Source organism: Thermobia domestica, chromosome 1, assembly GCF_964235325.1.
Source record: "Thermobia domestica chromosome 1, izTheDome1.hap1.1, whole genome shotgun sequence".
In the NCBI taxonomy this organism is placed as follows: Eukaryota; Metazoa; Arthropoda; class Insecta; order Zygentoma; family Lepismatidae; genus Thermobia; species Thermobia domestica.
Genome location: NC_137454.1, coordinates 314,433,910 through 314,453,106, shown reverse-complemented (window position 1 = coordinate 314,453,106; position 19,197 = coordinate 314,433,910). Strand labels below are relative to the sequence as shown.

At 37.8% G+C, this 19,197-nt stretch overlaps 1 long non-coding RNA gene across 2 annotated transcripts in view; it reads right to left on the bottom strand.

Moving 5' to 3' along the window:
• The window catches only part of LOC145667864 (uncharacterized), an 80,207-nt gene that overhangs the window by 46,566 nt on the left and 14,444 nt on the right, over window positions 1-19,197 (bottom strand). Inside the window, exon 1 of one of the 2 annotated variants that reach the window (XR_014127918.1) lies at window positions 2,038-2,113. The exons of the other annotated variant lie outside the window; for it this stretch is intronic. This is a non-coding gene — a long non-coding RNA (uncharacterized LOC145667864). Of the gene's footprint in view, window positions 1-2,037; window positions 2,114-19,197 lie in introns of those variants that run through there. 2 annotated transcript variants of the gene reach the window in all.

Here is a 19,197-nt window from a genome sequence, read left to right as displayed (position 1 = left end):
ATTTCATATTCGTATGTCTTAAAATTTAATAAATATATGCATTCGAAATACGTATATTCTCTTTGAAACAGGGTGTACATTCTTAAATATGAGATTTCGATTTTCTCAAATCATTTTGAGAAATAATGACTCAAATGCGAGGAATTATGTCTCATTTCTGAGGGTGCAAATGCTTTCTCAAATTTGAGAAAAAAGTATTTTTTTTTTCTTAAAATTGAGAAAGTAACATTTGAGGAAATGAGACATATAACCCCAATTTTGAGAAACACATTTCTAAAAATAATAATAAAAAAAAAGTCTCTCGCAAAAGCGAGAAACGGTGCACAGAAACGTGATTCTCAAATACGAGAAGGAGAAGGGAAAGAGCATAAACAAAATATAAACATACAACAAAGTCAAACTATTAGTACATGCACAATTTATATTAAATAAATATGTATTGTTATATTGTTTAAAATATAACACATTTAAACCTTCATTTTAACGCAAGAAAATTCCATGAAGACTTGTATTTTAAGTATGTTACTTATTCCTAGTGCATCAGACAGTGCAACATTTTCCTTTCTATCACTGTCCACTTTCTCAAGACGTTTCTTTTTCATCCACGTGAGTTTACTCAAGATTCTCTCGTTTCCTTCAACATTATACCAACTTCTTGATAATTTACATTCAAGAATTATCCGTCTGCTTCAGTCTAACGGCAACAATTTCTGATGGAGTGTAACGTCCTTTGATTATGCAGCGCTGTAACGATAATAAGCGAAAATGGTGTAATGAAGAAAGTGAGGGAATCCCGAGAAAACACACGTGCGGTGTTTACTCACACAGCACACTTGGCGGAGCTGGAATCAAACTAGGGACCCCATGCATCGGAGGCGGTTCTACCACTGAATCATAGCGGTCCAATATGCCTACTTGTCTGCCTTAGACAAGTTGCCTACATGAGAAAACACCGTATGCGTGGGCTTTTCCAGGATTCTCCAGTTTCCTCTTACAAGGGATGTACACAGGAATTTATTTCGGAGTGGAAGGTCCGGAGATCCAGGACTCACCCCCTACATTGCACCTTCTTTATTACGGCAGGGGTACGCGACATTTTTTGCTCCTCATAAATATGCTGAAACTTCACTGCTAAGGATACAATTCAGATTGGAAACAAGGACAGAAACCCGCATTCATGCAAAAACTGCCAAGAAACGTACGTCCACATTTTCATTACACTGTTATTATCCATCTCTATTACTGTCTCCCTTAGCCTTGGAGCACAATCATGGGACGTTAATTTTTTTAAAAAAATGAAATCTTTCAGTTTTACGTCTCACAATTGTGTCGGGAGGCTAAAGCAGACGGTGATGATGAGGAATGAATGAAATGGTGAAATGGGGAAAGTGGGAAGAAACAGAAGAACCCCGAGAAAACCTACGCACGCTGTGTTTATACACTACAAAGCCCACTTACCGCGAGCTGGAATCGAGCCAAGGGCCTCATTCACCAGAGGTAAACACTCTACCACTGAGCAACCGCGGCCCCTACGTTAAATTAAGAATAAATGCATACAATACTATGTCACAAATAACCTGCAAACGTTTGTCATTAATAAAATTATTACTGGTGATGAAAAAAGGAGGTGCCAATCTATGGTAGGTGATCAGTGCAAAGTACTGTACCTCTCGCTTTTCAATTCCACAATAATAAATAACTTTTTAATTCTGTTTCTAACTACACACATGACTTACGTGTTCTTTGTTTCCGTACATAAACTATTTTGCATCTTATAACGAATGGCAAAGGGTGTAACACATTGACATGCCTTCCCATTCTATTGTAATATAGAAAACAACATGCCCTACTGGTCTTTAACCCGCGTTCACTTGTTATTGCTGCACTCGTTATTATGTGAATTCAGTATGGAGCTTTGGTACACAAAGGAGCCAACATGACTACTATAGCCGAGGGGTCAGCGTTCTACACTGTAACGAATGTATTACAGTAACTTTTAGTCTATGGTAGTATGTTTACAATTCACCCAAAACTTACGTTCGAAAGCTGTATATGCTGCTCCTCAACGCTGTCACATGACATGTATCCATACGCCACCTCAACCGCATCATCGTACTGTGTACTCATATCCATTCGCACTCTGCTACAACTGAAATCCTTTATCTCGTTTTCTGTATAGTAAATAAGCCCTAGTAATATTACTCCCTGGTAAAACATAGTAATATTATTCCGGTAAGATTGTTACCGTTACTTTTTAATCATCTATGATATTGCAAATCACGCACTATTCCATTCTCATTATTAAGAAATAAGAAAACCTCATAAATGGGAACCTAAGAATTTGCCTTCAGCTCAAAAATGAAAACATGTTTGAAAATAATGGGACATTTTTTTTCTCAAATATGAGTAAAAATTACTTATTTTGTTTTGAACATGCATTTTTCTCATTTCTAAGCAAGGAAATTTTTAAGAGTGTAGACATTTATATAAAATCTATCAAGCTTGAAATTTCCCTCGTGGTGAGCTCCTTCGTGGCTATGTGGATAGCGTGTGATTTAGATCCCGCGTTAAGTTGTAAGCACACGTCTTATATAGCATCGCTGCTGAAAGGGATGCTAAACTTAAAATCAAATAAAATTTTCATACAGATCTAATTTCTTTAAATGATGGGAAATATTCCCAATCCCCTGTCTCCATTTTCTTCGGTGACGCTCTTTGGTAATTTGATTACTTTAGATGTGAACGAAACAGCATATTTCTGATTAATTTTCTTACGTTGTACACAGTTGTCAAAAATATAATTCATTATTTTATACAAAACATGAACAGCTTCATCGTCCATAGAACTGATAGCCATCGTTTCTCAATTGTCGGACATCATTTACCTATATAATTGTTTATAATTAATTTTATTGATTCTCATTCGATACGTGCAGAGGATTCTCTTACTATATCGAAAGTTAATAAAAAGATACTGATGTTAATCTTCAGAAACCAATTATTGGCGTTCATGGCCTACTTTAATATCGTTCATATTAATAAGAACTAGATTTAACTTCCTGTCAAGTTCATTAAAAAGTACCGGTATAGGTTTAAAAAGTTACATAATTCCGATAAGTGGTTGTAAGACGAAGGAAATCAAAACCAACCCGGTTATATGTGATTGATTCTAATTATCTATTAGAATAATATTAGTTTCTAGATGAGAAACAACTACATATATATATATATATATATATATATATATATATATATATATATATATATATATATATATATAAGACCCACAAATAGAGAAGAAATATTATTTATATTATTTTTAATCATGTATAATATACATACCAACAAAGAAGTACAAGTTTCAGGAGGGCTGAAGAGTGTCATAGATGAGGCTCAGCCCCCTAGGCTACCCTCTAGCTACGATGTCGATTATCATAAACTAAAACATAAATTTTGCGTTACGTCGATGCAAACCGCTACGGAATGAATCAATGGGTCCGTCGTTTATTAGTGTTTCGAAGAAATTCACCTACCATATGAGCATTTGCATAGAAATGTGACATTCAATCTGTCACCTAGAGCAATCTTAAACGTAAATATCTGCATAATATTTATATAATTATTTAATGTTACTTCAAAATCATTTCGTTAATGTTATTTTATGTCCGTGAACCTAGCCCCACCCACTCAACCGATTGAGTTGAAACATATATACAAAGTTAGTGTTAAATTAGTGCTGTCGATACCGCATAAAAATAAAATTAGTGCTATTATCAGAAGGCCAAAATATATTCGAAAATGTTCAGTGGCGTCATCATAAAAGAAAACCACAGACCCCTCATTTCTATGATCAGATATATAGCACGAATCTTCTTTCTATGCAGTATCGTCAGCACTAATTTAGCACGAATTTTTGGCATAGTTTACAAAATTACTGTTCCATTATTAAAAGTGGGTGGGGCTGTCTTCACGTGAACCTGGCCCCACCCACAGCGGCACTAATTTTAAAACATATAACAAAAGTTAGTGCCTAATTAGTGCTGACGACCTGTAATGTTAAAAAAATTAGTGCCGTTACACAAACGTCAAAAAACAAACGATTTTGGGTGGGGCTAGGTTCACGCTAGCCCCACCCACTCAATCGATTGAGATGAAACCTTTGCACAAAGTTAGTGGTAAATTAGTGCTGTCGATACCGCATCAAAAAAAAATTAGTGCCATTATCATTAGGCCAAATATATTCGAAAATCTAATATGGCTGCATCATCAAAGAAAACAATAGATCCTCATTTTTATCATACTATACATAGCACTAATTTTCTTTCTATGCGTCATCGTCAGCACTAATTTAGCACATTTTTTGGCATACATTTCAAAATTAGTGCTGTTACACAAACGCCAAAAAACTAAGAAGAAGTGGGTGGGGCTAGCGTGAACCTAGCCCCACCCACTCAACCGATTGAGATGAAACCTATACACAATGTTAGTGTTAAATTAGTGCTGTCGATACCACATAAAAAGAAAATTAGTGCCACTATCACTAGGCCAAATATTTCGAAAATCTAATATGGCAGCATCATCAAAGAACGCAATCGATCCTCATTTTTATCATACTATACATAGCACTAATTTTCCTTCTATGCTTTATCGTCAGCACTAATATAGCACTAGCCCCACCCACTTCTCTTTAGTTTTTCACGTTAGTGTAATAGCACTAATTTTGAAAACTATGCCAAAAATTAGTGCTACATTAGTGCTGACGATGCCGCATAGAAAGAAAATTAGTGCTATGTGTAGTATGATAAAAATGAGGATCGATTGTTTTCTTTGATGATGCCGCCATATTAGATTTTCGAATTATTTGGCCTACTGATAGTGGCACTAATTTTCTTTTTATGCGGTATCGACAGCACTAATTTAACACTAACTTTGTATATATGTTTCAACTCAATCGGTTGAGTGGGTAGGGCTAGGTTCACGCTAGCCCCAACCACTTCTTTTTAGTTTTTTGACGTTTGTGTAACAGCACTAATTTTGAAATGTATGCCAAAAATTAGTGCTAAATTAGTGCTGACGATGACGCATAGAAAGAAAATTAGTGCTATGTATAGTATGATAAAAATGAGGATCAATTGTTTTCTTTGATGATGCCGCCATATTAGATTTTCGAATATATTTGGCCTAATGATAGTGGCACTAATTTTCTTTTTATGCGGTATCGACAGCACTTATTTACCACTAACATTGTGCATAGGTTTCATCTCAATCGGTTGAGTGGGTGGGGCTAGCGTGAACCTAGCCCCACCCAAAATCGTTTTTGTTTTTTGACGTTTGTGTAACAGCACTAATTTTTTTAACAATACAGGTCGTCAGCACTAATTAGGCACTAACTTTTGTCATATGTTTTAAAATTAGTGCCGCTGTGGGTGGGGCCAGGTTCACGTGAAGACAGCCCCACCCACTTTTAATAATGGAACAGTAATTTTGTAAACTATGCCAAAAATTCGTGCTAAATTAGTGCTGACGATACTACATAGAAAGAAGATTCGTGCTATATATAATATCTGATCATAAAAATGAGGGATCTTTGGTTTTCTTTGATGATGCCGCCATTGAACATTTTCGAATATATTTTGGCCTTCTGATGATAGCACTAATTTTCTTTTTATGCGGTATCGACAGCACTAATTTAACACTAACCTTGGGTATTGGTTTCATCTCGATCGGTTGAGTGGCTGGGGCTAGCGTGAACCTAGCCCCACCCAGAATCTTTTTTGTTTTTTGAAGTCTGTGTAACGGCACAATTTTTTTTAACATTACAGGTCGTCAGCACTAATTGGGCACTAATTTTTGGCATATGTTTTAAAATTAGTGCCGATGTGGGTGGGGCCAGGTTCACGGACATTGTTATTTTTCCATGTTATTCGACCATTAATTAATACTTTTACTCTTGTTTCAGTGCTTTGAAGTAAGAAGACAATCAAGGTGATCTCAGAAATATCTCAGAAGATCCAAGAAAAAAGACTACAATTGTCTATGGCCATCTAATGAGAAGAACAAACGACTTCATAGTCAGAAGAGTGATGGCAATGAAAGTTGATGCGAAGAGAGATAGAGGTAAACCAAAAGGAAATGGATGGTTGTGGTTAAGAATGACTACAGGGAGAAACATCGACCCCAAATAAATGGAAAAATACGTAGAGAAATAAGATGATACTCTTGCTTCAGTGTTAGTCCTTTCAACATATGGAGTGCACAGATTTTGTTTTCATCCGAGAATGAATTTGTAAAGAAAAGCTTGTGAAGTTATGATTTTAGATCTGCCAAGTAAACGTTATGTGCTGTTAAATGCCTTCATATCGTGTACAAACAATGTTTCTTCCAGGAATTGTCCCGGAGAGAGTAGAGAATATTCCAGGGATAAAATTTTCTAGAAGGAAACCTGTTTACGGAAATCACTATACATAGATTGGTTGAGTTTAGCGTCCCTTTCCAGCACCGAGGTTAAATGAGACATGGATCTACAGGTGAAATGTGGACCACCGTAATGACTTGAAATTTCAAATTTTAAGAGGAAACATCCTCTTACACATGGAGAGAATATATACGAGGCTGCTAACAATTCTAACCACCACGATTCTGTCCTCTGTCTCTTTCCCTCTTCTGTGTGTCTGTATGCATGTCAAAGTGTTGCACTGAAAGATGACTCTAGGTCTATAAGAGTATAAACGCGTGAGAATAACAGAAAACAAAATCTTAAAATTTAGTCGGTCGATGGAAAGAATATCCAAAAATTTAATCGAGCGAGCCTGTAAAACTTGTAGAATATACGAGTTGCCACTGAGCACAAACAAAGTTTTGTTAATCTTTTTATACAATATCTATTCAAAACGACTACATTATTTTTCATATGGGAAGACAAATAAATATGCAATATATTTGAAATAGTCAAGACATGGTGCCTTTATTAGGGGATGGACTTGAAATCGTGCGTATAACAAGCTCGAGTAGTGGAAATCATTAATCCACTATAAAATTCTGTAATGCTGTAGAGGTGATAGTTCGGCTGCTTCCGGTTCATCGGTTCTGTCCGGACCACCAGGTCTGAGAGTGAGACCCAAATTCGGGTGACTTCGACAAAAAATCGTGACGTAAGTGACCCCAGACCCGTGGCATCATTGCAAAGAGAATCCTTGTTTCATAAATTATCTTCTGGAGTGGCATTCCTTGTCTGGACTCGGCGTACTGACAACCAACTACAACAATTTTCTAGTACGACCCTATGATTCACTCTCTTGCTTCAATTTTTAATACTGTTGCTTCAATGTAAGAATACCCGGATCCGCGGCATTTCTTTCTTCATTACGAGTCTCTATTGTGATCCCATTGACCTTAATTGATCAGTACTTCATGTCCCATGAGTTACTGCATTTGTTTCGAAGAGTCACTGATGTGATTACGTGGTGCTATTTTGTGAAGGGGTTGTTGGCAGGAGCGACATGAGTAATTTTCTGCACTACTTTACAGGGTTGCCAGAATATAAGAGCAGTTAAAATCAGTATAGTCCGTTTCTCGTCTTGTTTTGCTATTCTATACAATTGTTGAAGCGATTGTTGTGATTTGAATAGGAAACCAGGAACACACACACACACACACACAAAAGAAAATAATAATTCGGTAATAAAGTATTAAAAGCCTCCAGACAAGAAAAACATACACTATGTATAAACTTACTAATTTTTGGTTTTCTATAATAAAATATTGTTTAATATTTTATCTCATATAGAACAATTAATTTAAAACCAGCTGGAAGACTGAAACACGACCTTAAGTACGACTTGTACGTATATGACTGCTTTCAGATAAGTTTAATTAGTTTGAATTTATTCTTTACGTTTTCATGAGAAATTTATGCACATGCAAGAAATTTTACATAAAAGTATTATCTCTAACAACACTGCCATATATCTGACGTAACTTGTACTCTCTTCTATAAATAGTTATAAATACTTCTGTAGTTAGTAGGAGAATGTGTACCACATGGAGCTATGAATGTGGCGGCTTTTGACGGAAGTCACATCGCTTTAAATTTTAGGTAAGGCATCGCTACTATAGTCCAGAAGGTATAACGTCGTTGGTTTCCCGCGCTTAGACCTGCTCGTCATTGAGGGTGTGGTAAGAGGGTAGCCAATCACCATCAACCGTCTGCTGCGCTCAGCGAGCCACGAATAGCCAAGACGGCCACTCCCCATAAACGTCAATACAACTTTTCGCGGGAAGCCAACGACGTTATACCTTCTGTACTATAGCTAACGCGAGAAAGCTTAAAGCTATGTACAGTCAGCGACAAAAGTTCTTTCTGTTTGGTAAAATTTATTTTGAGAATAACAGTGATAGAGCTGGAACGTACAACGCTGGTATGGCTGGAACGTACAGAAAATTACATTTTTTTTTTCATTTACTGAAAACTACTCAACTTGAACTTCCATTCTGAAGTTATTTACGAAACTAATTTCATAAAACGGAAATAACTTTTGTCGCTGACTGTACAAGAATTGTTACATAAGGTAAGCTTTCTTCCCTCAGTTTGTGGGGATAAAGATGATACCTCTCTCAAAGCTGCTACTGGACTACCAAATGTTAACGTCCTTTTCGACTTTTCTCTCTCTCTCTTTCTCTCTCTTCTTCTTCTTCTTCCATGTATATGCTCTGAGGCTAAAGCAGACGGTGATAATGAGATGTATCATAATGATGGAATGCCGGAAGTAGGAAAATACAGGACAATACCGAGAAAACCCACGCACATAGTGTTTACCCAACCACATAGCCCACTTGGCGGGAGTTAACACCGAACCACGAACCTCATGCATCAAAGGTAAGCGCTCTACCACTGTTCATGTTTTTTTTTTTTTTATGACAGAAATTATGGTCAATGGAAAACACTGCAGGGTACATAGGAGACTACAACTGATGGACACTATTAAGACATTTCTCTAGAATTGTCAAATGAGCTTTGTGGTGGACAAACACCGTGTTCGTGGGTTTTCTCAGGGTTCTCCCATTTCTTCCTCTTTTCTTCATTCTACAGTTTCATTCATTTCTCATCATCACTATCTCCTTTAGCATAGCCGACATAACCGTGGGACGTAAAACTTAGAGATTTCATTTCATTTCATTATTAAAGGAATTCCAATAGTGGTGTAACCAGCAGATTGTTATAGTGAGATATGACTTTTTCGGGAGGGGGCTTTTTAGGCATTAAAAGCGAACAAAACTCTTTCTTCCAAATATGAAAGATAATAAAACTCATCATATATGTAAACACATTACACATATCTATACCTGCCCATTATTATTATTATTATTATTATTATTATTATTATTATTATTATTATTATTATTATTATTATTATTATTATTATTATTATTATTATTAGTATTAGTATTAGTATTACATTTTTAATATGTTACCATATTGAGTATGAGTGCAAAAATCACGGTTGCAGGAAATGGACATATAAGCTATTCATAAGAAAAAAATAATGCTATTTATGGAAGTCAATTTATTTGATTGCGTTTATATGGGTATATGAGTAAAGAAGAAGAAGAAGAAGAAATAAGATCAGGTCAAACTCTGACACTGTTATGCAATAGTAGTAATGAGTTCGCAACTGTGTCATCCAGTTCGGCAATATAAAATGGATTAAGAGTATAATTTCAGTTGTTTTAATTATGATTTATTTTTATTTAAACACTTTCTCATAACGTTCTATTATAAACATTGTGCATTTGGTATAAGTACTAAACAAACTTAATAAACATATAACAGATGAAGGTCATTTACATAGGGAAAAGGGAAGGGGATAGAATATTGTTTGGGTGGGCAAGTTCCCACTCCCTTCTTCCCCGTAGTTACGCACCAGAATTTCAATAATACATGTTTCTAGTTTTTTTAAAAATCTTTTAATCCAAAAGACACAATTAGCGACGTCGCGTCACAGGGCCCAAATTTCTGCACAGTATGAAAGATCTTTTGTTAAATACTTGGTCTTACTCTCCAAAATAATTAATTTGGTGTGCAATCCATAATTTTCGAGGCCACTGAAATGAATAGTGACGCCCCCAACGCCGTTTAAGTCAAGATTCATCAGCATCGACAAAGGATGGCGGGATGCGAAGTGAAAAATAAAATATAAAAAATGACAGATTTGTGTCGTATTCGTATTTTTCAAGGTTGGGAAAACCTCTGACCCGTTTAAAATAACTTTTGGAAGTTAGTTATTATCTACTTCAACCAGGGTTTTTAAATCATATCATTTAGGTTAAAGGGGTATTCTGTAGGGGTAGGGTGTTTCAATATTTTTGGCAAAAGTAGAGTATGTTCTGCACTTTTATCATTACACTTTGAGATGATGAGTTCATCTTGAGTTTAACGTTCCTTTCAGCAGCGAGGCTATATCAGACGTGGACCTACTGATTATTATGGAATCCGAACTACATGAGCTCCCACCGGGAATCGAACCCGGGTCTCACATGAAAAAGGCGTGTACGTTAATCGCTTACCCACGAAGCTCTATCATTACACTTTCAATAAAAAAAAATATTCTAAAGGAGAATAGGATTCAAATATTTCACATGAACCTATTCTCCCCGTGCGAAGAACGAGCGTTTCAGCAAGTATATAGCTTCTCGCTCCCTGATATATTTATACTATTTCTGGTTTGAATAAAAATTAGCTGATACCTGTCAACAGACGAAGGGACGATCGGACATAGTCGTCCTCTAAAACGTCCGATATTTATGCATAGCATCATTTCGAAATATAATTCTTATCATAAGACAAAAACAAATAAGTATGTGATTAACGCTAATATGCAACCCGCAAAGCATTTAAGAGTTACGGGTTACCTAAACATTTCGACAAAATGTTTAGATATTCTTAATCTTTATTAGAAGAGCAAGATGCCTCAATCTGTCAGTAACACGTATTCCCAGCAGGTAACAGTCAGCAGTTGTCACTAGCTGCGCTGACATCTACCAAGAGGTGGCGCTGGCGTGCAAACAATTTTGCAGACGAGCCGAAACCTTGAGGGAAACACAAGAAAAGCTAACAAATTGGTGCAAGAAAATTTCTCACTTTATAGCAAATGACAAGACAACGATAGGGGAATCGCTCACCTAAATGTTTTTCTGGCCTTGTTAACAAAGACAAGAGTGCTTACCAAGCGATGGTGTTGTACGTGGTGTGACCTTGGAATTAACGTGGCTTAATGTCTTTATAAATAAGTTAATAAAATAAATTTTTATACATTCAAGGTCAAAACATTTTTTTCAGAAAGTTACTACCTATATCGAACAAGTATTAGTTCATTATAATGTAATTTAAGAGGAGAGCACTGTCATACTTTAATACACTAGTTATATTATTTATCGTTTTTTCCTTTCTTTTTAAGTCTGGTTTTCAACTTTCATTATCTGTAAATATGGCATCTGCTCAATTATTGTAGTACGTACTATATTTGCAATTTTAATTCTCCAAGAGAACAGGTTTTCTACCTGTTTTATACATAAGTGATCTTACTGACATTTTGAACGTAGCCTATATCGCTTACTCTTTTTTGTTGCTTTTTACTTTTTTAAATTTCTTCTCAAGGATTTAGTTAATTTGTCAGTACGGAACGAATATTTACTGTATGTGTTAAAAGAAGAAAACTTCATACTATGTATAACTTTTAGTATAACTGTTGTCAACCAAGGTTACTAGAGAACTCTAGTAACTAGAGGTTCTCTAGCAGTGTTGCCAATTTGGGGGAAAAGCTGCTAAATCTAGGGGATTCGACTTCCAGGATAGCGACTAAAAACATCTTTTCCGATTAGCGACTTTTTTGGTGATTTTCCAATAACAATTTCGCGACTTACTTGTGTACTACGAACAACTTGTCTTTCTGTAATCAAGTATTATTAGATTGAATCAGTTTAGATACATGTTTGTTTTTATTTTGTTTATTTGAATTAGCGGAAGCGTTGATGAGCTGGGAAAGTACATAGCATTTATCTCCATATTCCCGCTTTGATTGCTGTTATCTCTTGCTCTCTAGCGGAGACCAACTCCAACCTATAATGTCCTTTAGGTTGCAAAGCTTCCGTATAAAGGCAAAAATAATACATTACCAATAGTAAGCTGATGATTTGTAGAAACGTAAGTAAAAGTGAAGTGGATGTAAGATTCTATTCTTTGTAGAAATAGAACTTCTGTTCGTTCTTCTAAACTCATTTTTTATTTCACTGAACTGAAATTGATCATAAAGTTATATATATGTATATATATATATATATATATATATATATATAATATATATATATATATATATATATATATATATATATATATATATGTGTGTGTGTGTGTGTGTGTGTGTGTGTGTGTGTGTGTGTGTGGAGAGAGAGGCGGAATTCCAGGAATATTTTTTAGTGACTTTTCACTCAAAATTGGAGTGATTTCATCTCCCATGCAGTGACTTTTTGTGCCAATTTGTTGGCAACACTGTTCTCTAGTAACCTTGTTGTCAACAATTAAAATGGTAGCACAAATATTTTATTCATGTGCTAGCAACAGAAGGAAAACTGACATTATCAGGAAAAATGTAGTTGTGTCTTTTTAAAAATAATCCGTTTTTTGTGTTTATTTTATATTTTTTTTTATTTCTTTGTTTTATTCTTCGAAACCTGTAACATGGGAACTACCAGAACCTTTGGTAACCCGTGTTGCTATTTATTATGGTACTGTGGATTACACATATAGTACATAAGGAAATAAATTACGTGTTCCACTAGAATAAAGTCTATCAATTGTTATTAGTCCTCCGAAAGAAGTCTTTAGAAGGAAGAAAATACTATTTTGTGGGATCTTGAATAAAGAGTTTAGAAAATGACTTATGAAGTGTTGTGTGTGGAGTACTGTACTGTATGGAGTGGAAGCATCGATATTATGCAAAAATTATGAGAAACGACTGCAGCTTTCGAAATGTGAGTGTGGAGAATGGAGGGAATTAGCTGATTCATGCGGAAAATGAATGAGAGTGTGTTAAAAATGTTGGGGGAGGAAAGAACATTTTATATGTTTTTAAGAAGAGGAAGAGAAACTGGTTGGGACCATGGGCGTTAGAAGGGGAGAGCAGGGTGGAGCCCGGGCTCCCCTGGATCACGAGAATATATAAGTAATATAGTAAACTACCAAGGGCGCCGATCCTGGGGGGCCAGGGCCTCCCAAAGCTCATGTGGGCCCCCTTATTGTATTTGTGAATATAGAATGTTTGGCATAATTTGAATGCAATTTGTCTTAAAATCCTCATATATATGCCGTCTACATCTGAATGCCCCCCCCCCCCAAATTTACAGATGAAATCGGCGCCCTTGCAAACTATGTATATTAAATACTAGAAATATCAAACGTAATTGTGGCAACCATGGAGATGACCCCCCAAGAAACTTTTCTTCAGGGACCCATAGTTGGGACGTTGAGTAAGAAGGAACTGTATCATGAGGGACGTACTAGAGGATATGGTGGCAGGAAACGGAGGGAGAGATCGAAGGAGACCGCAGTTAATGGACGATATCAAAACAGAAAAATCTTGCGTGAAGGCGAAGAGGTTAGATGAAGACCGTGGAGAATAGAAGTTTCTTAACTGTGGGCAAGTGGCCTGTCAATAGTGGTAGAATAGCAATAATGATGATGATGATGATGATTGTTTTTAGAAACCATCGACATAATTTTTGGCGCCATAAAATTTCGTTTTCCTCAATTGTTCGAAAATTATGTATCTGAATTTACTTTCGAGGATGTAAATTCGATTACATCGATATAATCTACCAATTGATATATGTATGTTGTTTTTGCACAAAATTTTAGACAAACAAATATTCATATTTTTTTAAAAAAAGGTTAATGATAACTTTGTGTGTTACTATGTACTGTTGTCTTGGTATGTCATAGTCTAATGAAAATCTTGAGACTGTACTTCAGTGAATCAGTTTTATGTTAATAGGTAGCATGATTATCGTATAGCATCAAATTTTAGGTTAACAAAAATGTTTTGGTTTCTTTTGAATCCTCACGTCGTAGGCTTCACACACCCATATCACTTTGTTTCGCTCAATAAGGTCTATGAATTAGTATATGTCTCATCTTTGGACATTTTTCTGGTAACACGCTAATGTAATCGTTGAAGCAAGAGACCCTCCCTCTCACTAATTTCAACACCAAATTATAGGAATAAGTCTCTGCTCTCCAATATAGCACACAGAAGGTTTCATAAAAGTCGGTGGCTTGTAGGGATGCATTCGTGTCGAGTCGAGTCGAGATTTAAGCCTGTCTCGACTCGTCTCGAGAAAATGTTGTCTCGACTCGTGTCTCGACTCGAAAATATGTTTCTGTCTCGACTCGTGTCTCGACTCGACAGTCTCTGTCTCGACTCGACTCGAATTCGAGTCGAGACGTCTCGAAATTCGAGTCGAGACAAAATATACGAGTTAAAATATACGCACACATCAGCCAGAATATTATGACTACCTACCTTATTGTCAGTGTGTCCAACTTTGGCACGGATAACAATGGCGACGCGTCTTGGCATGGACGCAATGATCCTTGAAAGGTCACTGGAGAGAGTTGATTGGTACACATAGGCAAGGGCGCCGATTTTTCTGTAAATGTGGGGGCATTCAGATGCAGAAGGCATATATATGAGGATTTTAAGACGAATTGTATTCAAATTATGCCAAATATTGTATATTCATAAATACAATGCGGGGGCTCACATGAGCTTTGGGGGTGCCCGGCCCCCTCGGCCCCCCAGGATCGGCGCCCTTGCACACAGGTCATCTAATTCCCGTAAATTCCGGGAAGAGGGGCGATGCGCTCTGAAGTCATGTTCAATCACATCCCATTTGTGTTCGATTAGGTTCAGATCAGGCGAGTTGGGCGGCCAGCACATCACTTGGAACTTGTCCCTGTGTTCCTCGAACCACTCCATCACAATCCTGGCCTTGTGATATGGTGCATTATCTTTTCGAAAAATGCCACTACCGTTGGGAAACATGGTCGTCGTCTGCAAGCAGTGTGTGATACGCCTTGGCCGTCATGGTGCCTTGCTCGAGCTTCACTAGACACATAGATGCTCACGTGAATGTTTTCCGGAGCATAATTAAGCCACCTCCAGCTTGTCTCCGTCCCGCAGTACAGGTGTCAAAGAACTGTTCTCTTGAAACACGACGAATTCGCATCCTCCCATCGTCATGATGAAGAAGGTATCGGGATTCATCAGACAATGCAACGCTCTGCCACTGTGCCAAGGTTTAATGACGATGGTCATGTGTTCATTTCAGTCGCAGTTGCCGATGTCGTGGTGTTAACATTCGGACATAGATGGGACAATGGCTTCGGAGGACCATCGTTAGGGGTGTTCGGTGCATTGTGTGTTCAAACGCACTTGTACTTTGCCCAGTAATAAAGTATGATGTTAGTTCTGCCACAGTTCGCTGCCTGTCTTGTTTTACCAGTCTGCCCAGCCTATGACGTCCGACATCTGTAATGAGGTGGGGGCGCCCAACCCCTCGACGTTTGGACGTCGTTTTCCCTTGGTTTCGCGACTTGTTGAAGGCACTCACCACAGCACTCCTCGAACATCCGACAAGTCCTGCAGTTTCCGAAATTCTCCTGCCGAGTATGCGGGTCATTACAACCTGCCCTCGGTCAAACTCAGATCGCGCGCCTTCCCCATTCTACACACGGCCAGCACTCTCACTGATACTACATGCACCGTACGCGTGACTGACTAGCAGGCATTCGTCGGCAGGTGACACAGATATCGCCTGGACGGAAATTATATCGATAGTAGGTTGGTAGTCATAATGTTCTGACTGATCAGTACATACTAAATAAATTTAAAATGTAGGAAATTTTCAACATTCTGATTAACATGCAGGAAATTTCACAATGAAAAGAAGCAACTGACTTGGACAAGACAACGGTTAGTTGATGGGGCAATCTTTTTTTCTGGTCTTTGAGGTGTGAGCTTTGACCATGCCTTGTGAAATTTTGATGTTTGGTGCTCGTCAGTCGCGCTTTCATTTTTTTCTAATTGTTCCAGTTCATGATAATTAACAATACATTGCGCAGTTCGAATACATGTTCACGTTTTCATTCAATCCAACTCAAGCCGCTTCAGATACTATAGAGTTGTATTTGTTTGCGAAGAATTAATTGCGTATTAGAAATACACCCCAACAAAACATTCTGCGTGCTCATCTGCTCAGTATTCAAGGTTTTAATTACAACCTGAATTGTTAAAATGCGAACGTAAGTTGCATTAGATATCTAAGCAGTTCCTAGTCTATGGATAATTCAAGCAATGCTAATTAAGGTCTTTCTAGCAAGCACTTCTGCTGTTCATAAACCTTACGCATTGGAGTAGGAAAAAAAAAAGAAAAGAAAAGAAAGAAAGAAGTAAAATTGGTAATTTTGCAACCGTGACTCACTCGGGCTCATGCTCTCTATCCTCAATGGAGCTCGCGTTCGCTAATCTCAATGAGGATCACACTAGTCAAGTTTCTCACTAATTCGAGCTTGAGCTTGATATTTACTGTGAAATTCTCTTCAGCTCGATCTCGTAATGCCACACGTCCTTTCTTGTTTTTACATTTGTCTCACCATTTTCGACTTATACGGGTGGCCGTGGACTTTTCAATTAAGTTTTTGTTTTCATTTTGACCCGCCGCCATTTTGCACAGGGTTGTCGTAGAGAGTCGAGACTTGCTCCATTTTCCTTCATTTTACAACAGATTTCAAACGATGTGCTACTTAACCCCCCTTGCCATTTGAAACTTTTTAGTTGGATCCCGTCTGGGGCCCTGCGGGGAACCCTGAGGCAAACTTTTTACCCCCAAAAAGTGTGGCCTTGAGTTGTTGAGTTGATTTTAGTTTAGCGTCCCGTTCAGCAGCGAGGCTATATGAGACGTGGACCTACTGATTAACGTGGAATCCGAACCACATGAGCTACCCAATCGTTTCCGAACAAATGACTCGGTCCAAACTATTCTAGCAAGTAATTTCCTAGCTATGGCTTTTTAAATATCTAGAAATTGGCCATGTTTTTGGCCAATATCACGGGAACGGTAAGCCATAGAGATATGATATTGGTGGTAATCAATCCCTAATAGAATGCTAAACATTTTTGTCCTGATATTAATTGGTGGCTACTGGCCAACTGGCCATTGGCCAAACCACTGGCCAATTAGACAGTGACTACCGGTTACTATTTGGTATCAAAATGTTTACCATCCTTTTAGATATTGATCAACACCAATATGATCTCTCTATGACTTACGGTTCCCGAGATATGGCTGCTTAAATTTCTGTAAATCGGTCATTTTTTGGCCACTATCTTGCGAACGGTTAGATTGACGCGAAAAATTTAATCATTTTGTCTAATAGTTTTTGATGCTCTATCTAATGCAGTGTACAAAATTGAAAAAAATTGCAAATAACAGACAGACGGACAGATAGACACACAGACATAGAGAATTCAGTAACGAACTTTTTAAGTTCGTTGAATATGTTGTAACTCACGATATCCCGCCCGGTGACACGTATAACTTCGGGATTCGTCTAGTTATAACATATCCAATGCGAACACAATTGTCTCGTTCGGATCTCACAAGGGAACCTTCCGAAAATGATAGCTGCAGTGAAAGGTGTGGCCTATGCCAATTGAAAGAGCTGTAACAGAGATGAGCATTCCCAAAAAATTAGCTGCCCATAGCAATAGGCTCAGGAAATATAACGGATGGAAGTTCGGGAAACAGCAAGGCTGGACAAGGGGGAAAAGTGCAAATTCCACCAAAAAAAGGGGGGGCACGGCAAAATACAATGCTGACAAGTGATGTATAGAAAGAGACTTGCCACAATAGGGAACAAATGAAGGCCACCAGTGGGGTTAACAGTGTTGCCAACTGCAATGAAAAGTACATGTTTTGCAAAGAGCACTATATGAAGTGAGTGCAATATTCAGTGTCAACCTGTCATGTAGAACATAAGATATGGCGTGTCTAATCAGTGGTACAATCTAACAAAAGAAAATAGAAAAAAACAGAAGTACGAAAAATACGGAAAAAACGGAGTTGGCCATAATGCGCCACATTTGATCAGGGGCTGTACATATTAGAATGAACAAAACAAGAAGCACCGAATATGCATGAAACCGACGTACCTAGAGTCGAAAAGAAAAACGAGTTCCAAAGTTGGCAAGACTGGCCATGGGCATCCAGACAAATCTAATATAGTTAGGCCACTCGCTTCAGAAAAAGAAAATTCCGGCAACAGGCATCACTCGGAATGCATCAATGTTAGAGTGATTGAGGCAATGTCAAGTCGGGGAACATGAAATGGTTGGGTTGAGCCAACAACCGATAATAGAAGCAGTGAACATTATGTCATGGTTGGGTCGTATGTGGGAATATGCAGGGTGTCCCATCAAACTTTGTGACCTGAAAGATTTGCGAAACGAACAAAAATGTGACGGATCCAGTTGTCCAGGAATGTACCAATGTCAGGGGGTGATAAAAGTCTGTGAGAAGCAAGTGCCCCCAGGATCCCCAACATAGGGCCCCAGGAGCCAACTTCAAATTTTCAAAAGGAAACAGGGACCGAGTGTTACCTCTCTCGATTGATCATGGAATGTGCAACAACATATATAGGAAACATTTGCTATATGAAGCATGTTTTTCAAAATGGACGCCACAAATATGTGCTGTCTTAACATGGCATCGAACAATGTGATCTCAAATTGCTGCGAAGCGAAAAGAGATGTTGCAAATCCAATTGCACAGGAATGTACTCATGTCGAGGGCCAAGAGAACTTTGTAAAGCGGCCCATACACGTAAACACATGCCTGAAGAAACAGCCCGACTTGTATGAAAAATGATAAAACCACAGGCAAGTTGATCGTGTATGGCCTCGGTCACTCATGTTGAAAGTTTTCAAAATCTTCTGAAAACATGCTTGATGTTTTTGCCGTTCTGCATGCATGTTTACCGTGTATGGGCTCGTTCATGCAAGGTGGCTGTTTTATATTTAGGTCCGCCAATCACGACAGCGGAAGAAATCACGTGACTCTCTCCTCCGTCGCATGCCAAGGTCGTTC